This window comes from Oncorhynchus gorbuscha, linkage group LG02 (assembly GCF_021184085.1).
Source record: "Oncorhynchus gorbuscha isolate QuinsamMale2020 ecotype Even-year linkage group LG02, OgorEven_v1.0, whole genome shotgun sequence".
NCBI classification, from domain to species: Eukaryota; Metazoa; Chordata; class Actinopteri; order Salmoniformes; family Salmonidae; genus Oncorhynchus; species Oncorhynchus gorbuscha.
In genome coordinates, this window is record NC_060174.1 from 63043171 (window position 1) to 63049902 (window position 6732).

Here is a 6732-nt window from a genome sequence, read left to right on the forward strand (position 1 = left end):
CAACCCTTAGCTGTGGTATATTCGCCACATACCACAACCCCTCTGGCTTTATTACTTAATTATAAATGATTGTACCCCAGGTAAAAAAAAATAAAAAAACACATTGGTATGGTCTATAACCAGCAAAGTTACAATACCAGAGCTAATGTTATGTATTGTAAAATCCGAAGAGTGAACAGTACTATGAGGAGTACGCTATTCTATACAGGCATTTGTCTATAGAAGCAAACAAATAATAGAAATGGCTTTAAAAAGCAGCCAAGGGTTTTCGTTTGGAGGAGGTTGTCAAACTAAGTGAAACCACTCCACAGCCTCCTTGTGCCCCATTTGTTACTGCTACTACTGGTCAGGTTGGATTTTGTTAGCGATGGATATGATGTGCAACTAAAAACCTGTTTTTTTAACAGTTAGGAATAATGTGCAATGCATTAGTATCTTTACAGTTAGGGTATTGTGTAATGAATTAGTTTCTGTTTTTAAGGTTAGCGATTACGTGCACATTTTTAGGATGTCAGTATGAATCAATGTGATGGGTTTGTTTGTAGTTTGGTCTTGTCGTCATTAGATGTTCTTACCATCGAGGACAACGTTGGAAACAAGTGTTGTAGTTAATTTAAGTGCTATCCTCTGGGAACATATTGTACATATTTGTACATAAATATGGTTGCGTATGTCTTTTGCCCAAATAAATGTATACACACTATCACAGCTCTAGTCATTCACTACTCTCTCCACCCTTAGGGCAGAAGTAACTACCTTAGTCTACTTCCAGGTGCCTCTTTGTTGTAAGTAGAGATAATAGTATCCACTTAAAACACCCCATTCTTGAAACATCTGTTCTAGTTAACATTGGTCAAACTTAACTGCCCTCAAATAAGGAGCTGTATAGATGAGGAAAAGGAACTGAAAGTTAAATTTACGATGCCACCTTCTAAATTGATTCTGGGCCCTGTAATTCAAACCAAGATGGTGAGGCAACCTCTCTCTCTGATGAGGGAGCCTTTACGGAGATGAATGGGACCGTCAAAATGCTGCTGCCCTGTTGATCCTCGACTTTGTGGCCTCTAACAGACAAAGCTGTCTGGAATGTGCATTTTGTGCTGCCGTTGCTCTCCTCACTACTATTACTACGAGGGTCTTCAAAAATCAACAGAACAAGACCATTACCTGGTTATGTTTGACAAGATGCCAATGATTGCTGATATACTTTAGAATAGGACATACATCTTTATGCTGTACATTACAGACATGTGCATGATGCCATGTTACAATGGACTGGTAATAAGGTATTAAAAGATACCAACTGAGCTACCAACTGTAGCTCAGTTGGTAGAGCATGGCGCTTGTAACGCCAGGGTAGTGGGTTCGATCCCCGGGACCACCCATACGTAGAATGTATGCACACATGACTGTAAGTCGCTTTGGATAAAAGCGTCTGCTAAATGGCATATATTATATATATATTATGATAGGAGACAGAGAGCTGGTTTCAAGAGCAGGGCGCAGTAGGTGTTTATTGTCAAGGACCACAGGAGGAGGCAGGTGGCTGGGTCCAGGTGCAGGCATAAGGTCATACACAGGGGTCCAAAAAGGCAACAGTACAGGCAGGGAAAAGCTAGTAATGTTGTCCGAGAGATCGGGCAATAGGTTAATAACAGGAAATCCGATCGACTAAAGTACAGGCAGGGAATAGGCAAAAGGCGTCATTAGTGAGGCAAGCAAAAACTATCATACACAGGAAGAGTAAATTACAGGAAAACCAGCACTCCGAATAGAAGTGTGTCACAAAAACAAAGAATACCTCACAATGATGGGGTGCAAAGAGAACTGAACTAAATAGTGTGTGACAATGACATACAGGTGATCAGAATTCAGGTGATTGTGATCTGGAGAGTGAGCTGGGTTCAGTGGATCTATGTGTTTGAGAGGGTGAGCTGGAAAGTGGGCTGGAAAGTGAGCTGCGTACAGTTATTGGCATCATTACACAGAGTCCTAATAACATCACCAAAATAATTCCCAAATGTCAAATGCTTAAGACAATCAAAGATAAAATTGTGACTCACGGTATCAAATGCTTTTGTAAAATCGCAAAAATAAGATAACAGGGAAGTCATCCAATAGATCACAATACTCAAACAAATCAAATACTTATCAAAGACTCAAGCCACAGAAGTCATAGACTGTTCTCTCTACTACCGCACGGCAAGCGGTACCAACGCATCAAGTCTGGAACCAACAGGACCCTGAACAGCTACTACCCCCCAAGCCACAAGACTGCTAAATAGTTAGTCCAGGTTGGTTAACTTTGTAGCTATATGCACTGACTCTTTCTGAGCCTACTCTTTTGACTCATCACATACAATGCTGTTACTGTTTATTGTTTATTTATTACTCTTTTTTTCTCTGCATTGTTGGGAAGGGGCCATAAGTAGGCATTTCATTCTCAGTCAACACCTGTTGTTTACGAAGCATGTTGTAACTGCGTTCATCTGTTGAAAGAAGAGTCGGACCGAAATGCAGCGTGTAGGTTATTCATGACTTTAATGAAATAAATCGTGGTACATGAAATAACTGAATCTAAATACAAAAACAACAGAACGGAACGTGAAACTAATTACAGCCTATCTGGTGACTACAACACAGAGACAGGAACAAACACCCACGAAATACAAAGCGAACTCAGGCTACCTAAATACGGTTCCCAATCAGAGACAACGATAAGCACCTGACTCTAATTGAGAATCGCCTCAGGCAGCCAAGCCTATACCACACCCCTAATCAGCCGCAATCCCAAATAATACAAACCCCAATACGAAACACAACATATAAACCCATGTCACACCCTGGCCTACCCAAACATATAACAAAAACACAAAATACAATGACCATGGCGTGACAGAACCCCCCCCCCCTAAGGTGCGGACACCCGGACGCACCTCAAGAGCATAGGGAGGGTCCGGGTGGGCGTCTGTCCATGGTGGCGGTTCTGGCTCGGGACGTGGACCCCACTCCATAAATGTCCTTGTTCCTCCCCTTCGCGTCCTGGGATAATCCACCTTCTCCGCCGACCATGGCCTAATAGTCCTCACCCAAATCCCCACATAACTGAGGGGCAGCTCTGGGCAGAGGGGCAGCTCGGGACAGAGGGGCAGCTCGGGACAGAGGCGCAGCTCGGGACAGAGGGGCAGCTCGGGACAGAGGGGCAGCTCGGGACAGAGGGGCAGCTCGGGACAGAGGAGCAGCTCAGGACAGAGGGGTAGCTCGGGACAGAAGCAGCCCGGGACTGAGGGGCAGCCCGGGACTGAGGGGCAGCCCGGGACTGAGGGGAAGCCCAGTACTGAGAGGAAGCCCAGTACTGAGAGGAAGCCCAGTACTGAGATGAAGCTCAGGCAGGTAGTAGGCTCCGGTAAATCCTGGCTGGCTGGCGGAACTGGAAGATTCAGGTTGACAAGCAGATCTGGAAGAGACTGGTTGTTTGGCAGATCTGGAAGAGACTGGTTGTCTGGCAGATCTGGAAGAGACTGGTTGTCTGGCAGATCTGGAAGAGACTGGTTGTCTGGCAGATCTGGAAGAGACTGGTTGTCTGGCGGCGCTGGGCAGACTGGGAGCACTGGCGGCGCTGGGCAGACTGGGAGCACTGGCGGCGCTGGGCAGACGGGAGACTCCGACAGCGCAGGAGAGGAGAAAGGCTCTGGCTGCGCTAAACAGGCGGGAGACTCCGACAGCGCAGGAGAGGAGAAAAGCGCTGGCTGCGCTGAACAGGCGAGGCGCACTGGAGGCCTGGTGCGTGGTGCTGGAACTGGTGGTACTGGATCGAGGACACGCACAGGAAGCCTGGTGCGGGGAGCTGCTACCGGAGGACTGGTGTGTGGAGGTGGCTCTGGATAGACCGGACCGTGCAGGCGCACTGGAGCTCTTGAGCACCGAGCCTGCCCAAGCTTACCTGGCTCGATGCCCACTCTAGCCCGGCCAATAGGAAGGGCTGGTATGTGCCGCACCGGGCTATGTTCCCGCACTGAAAACACTGTGCGCTCCATAGCATAACACGGTGCCTGCCCGGTCTCTCTAGCCCAACGGTGAGCACAGGGAGTTTGCGCAGGTCTCCTACCTGGCATAACTATTCTCCCTTCTAGCCTCCCCCCAATAATGTTTTGGGGCTGCTTTTCCGGCTTCCAACCGCGTCGCCGTGCTGCCTCCTCATACCAGCGCCTCTCCGATTTAGCCACATCTATTTCTTCCTTGGGACAGCGATATTCTCCAGGCAGAGCCCAAGGTCCTTTACCGTCTAATTCCTCCTCCCATGTCCAATTCTCCAAGTGGTGCAGCCTCTCCCACTGCAACTGCTCTTCACGATTAACAGGGAGAGTTGGCTCAGGTCTGAACCCTGACTCAGCCACTCTCTCTCTGCGCCCTCCCCCAATAAATAATTGGGGGTTACTTTCGGTTTTCGCTCTGCGTCCCCGTGTTTTCCTTTTTGACTCCATTAGCCTGTAGCCCTCTTCGCACTGCTGAAGCGAATCCCAGGCGGGCGCCTGCACTCTCTCTGGGTCGGCCGCCCACCTGTCGATTTCTTTCCACGTCGTATACTCCATGCCTTTACCTTCCATAACGTCCTCCTTTAACTCCTGCCAGTTATCTACGTCGTTGCCAGTTACACGCTGCTCGGTCCGTGAGAGGTGGGTGTTTCTGTAACGCCGTTCTTCTGTTGAAAGAAGAGAGTCGGACCGAAATGCAGCGTGTAGGTTACTCATGACTTTAATGAAATAAATCGCGGTACATGAAATAACTGAATCTAAATACAAAAACAACAGAACGTGAAACTAATTACAGCCTATCTGGTGACTACAACACAGAGACAGGAACAAACACCCACGAAATACAAAGCAAACTCAGGCTACCTAAATAAGGTTCCCAATCAGAGACAACGATAAGCACCTGACTCTAATTGAGAATCGCCTCAGGCAGCCAAGCCTATACCACACCCCTAATCAGCCGCGATCCCAAATAATACAAACCCCAATACGAAACACAACATATAAACCCATGTCACACACTGGCCTACCCAAACATATAACAAAAACACAAAATACAATGACCAAGGCGTGACACATGTAACAAATTGGAAATGACCTTTTACATTTCTATCGCTTCAGCTTTACAGATTGAGTAGAGACCCAAAACTATTAGAAAAGACTTGGCGCTCTTCAATCTATCGCTGAAGCGTTACAGACTTTGCAATATGAACGTAAAGGTCATTTCTGATTGAGCAGACAAATTCAGCGTTTACCGTGAATGCCGTCTCCACTTACTTGGGATGAACATTGCCGCGATACAGATTGAATAGAGCCCAAAGTAGTTCTAGCCTTGAATAGGAGTGGACATACATTTTATAGTTGTCACGTCCTGACCTTAGTTAATTTTTTATATTTCTGTTTTAGTTTGGTCAGGGCGTAAGTTGGGGTGGGCATTCTATGTTTTTTGTTCTATGTTTTCTATTTCTATGTGTTTGGCTTGGTATGGTTCCCAATCAGAGGCAGCTTGCAATCGTCGTCTCTGATTGAGAACCATACTTAGGCAGCCTGTTTTCCCATTATGGGTGTGGGTAGTTTGCTTTCTGTTTAGTGTGTTTTGCACCTGACGGAGCTTTTTCGGTTGTTCTCGTTGTTGTTTTGTATTTAGTGTTCAGTACTATTTAATCAATATGAACACGTACCACGCCGCACCTTGGTCCTCACCTTCCTCCACCAATGATCGCTACAATAGTACACTATTGCCCCCCCCCCTGGGTGCATGTTTTGTTTTCTGCCCTAACACTCCACAGCTGAGTCAAATAATCAAAGCTTGATAATACGTTTGTTATTTGAATCAGCTGTGTAGTGATAGGGCAACAAAAAAAATGTGCACCCAGGGGGGGGGCAGGACCGAGTTTGGGGAAATTGCACAAGATAACAGCAAACATTACCCACAAAACATAGTAGAGGGCAATAGGGCAATATGTCCACTAGATGGCAGCAAAATAACCACTAAGACCCTACAGTAATGGTGAGAAATCCATATCTTAATTTAAATGAGAAGTTCCCTTTTTTTACAACCAAATCGCAATTTTTTTATGTAAATGAAATTTTATGGAAGGGTCCAGACACTTTTTTTGTGTGATTTCACATGTTTTTGAGAAACTTACCCCAACCAGTGAATCATTTCCTCATCCTTGTTTAACAGTATGGGCACCCGATAAAAAACATGAACAAAGGCTCCTAAAACACCAAAATACGTCCTTATAGAAACGGTAAAGCTCTCAGCATAGTGATGCATGCTAAAAATAAACTGGAAGAAGAGACCTTGGCCAGAGTGACCTAATGGTCAGTTGTCAATAACATATGTCGTGTGTGTTTGATAAATAGTTTTCCCAGTGTTGCAGTATTCTGTTATGCTTTGTGTAAAAAAATCCAGTTGTCACACATACACAACATTGCCAATAGTATGTGGACACCTGTCCGCCAAACATTTCATTCCAAAATCATGGGTGGTAATATAGAGTTGGTCACCCTCTTTTTTGCTATAACATCCTCCACTCTTCTGGGAAGGCTTTCCACTAGATGTTGGAACATTGCTGCTGGGACTTGCTTTCACTCAAACACAAGAGCATTAGTGAGGTCGGGCACTGATGTTAGGCGATTAGGCCTGGCTCACAGAATAGTCTAGAATGTCATTGTATGCTGTAGCGTTAAGAGT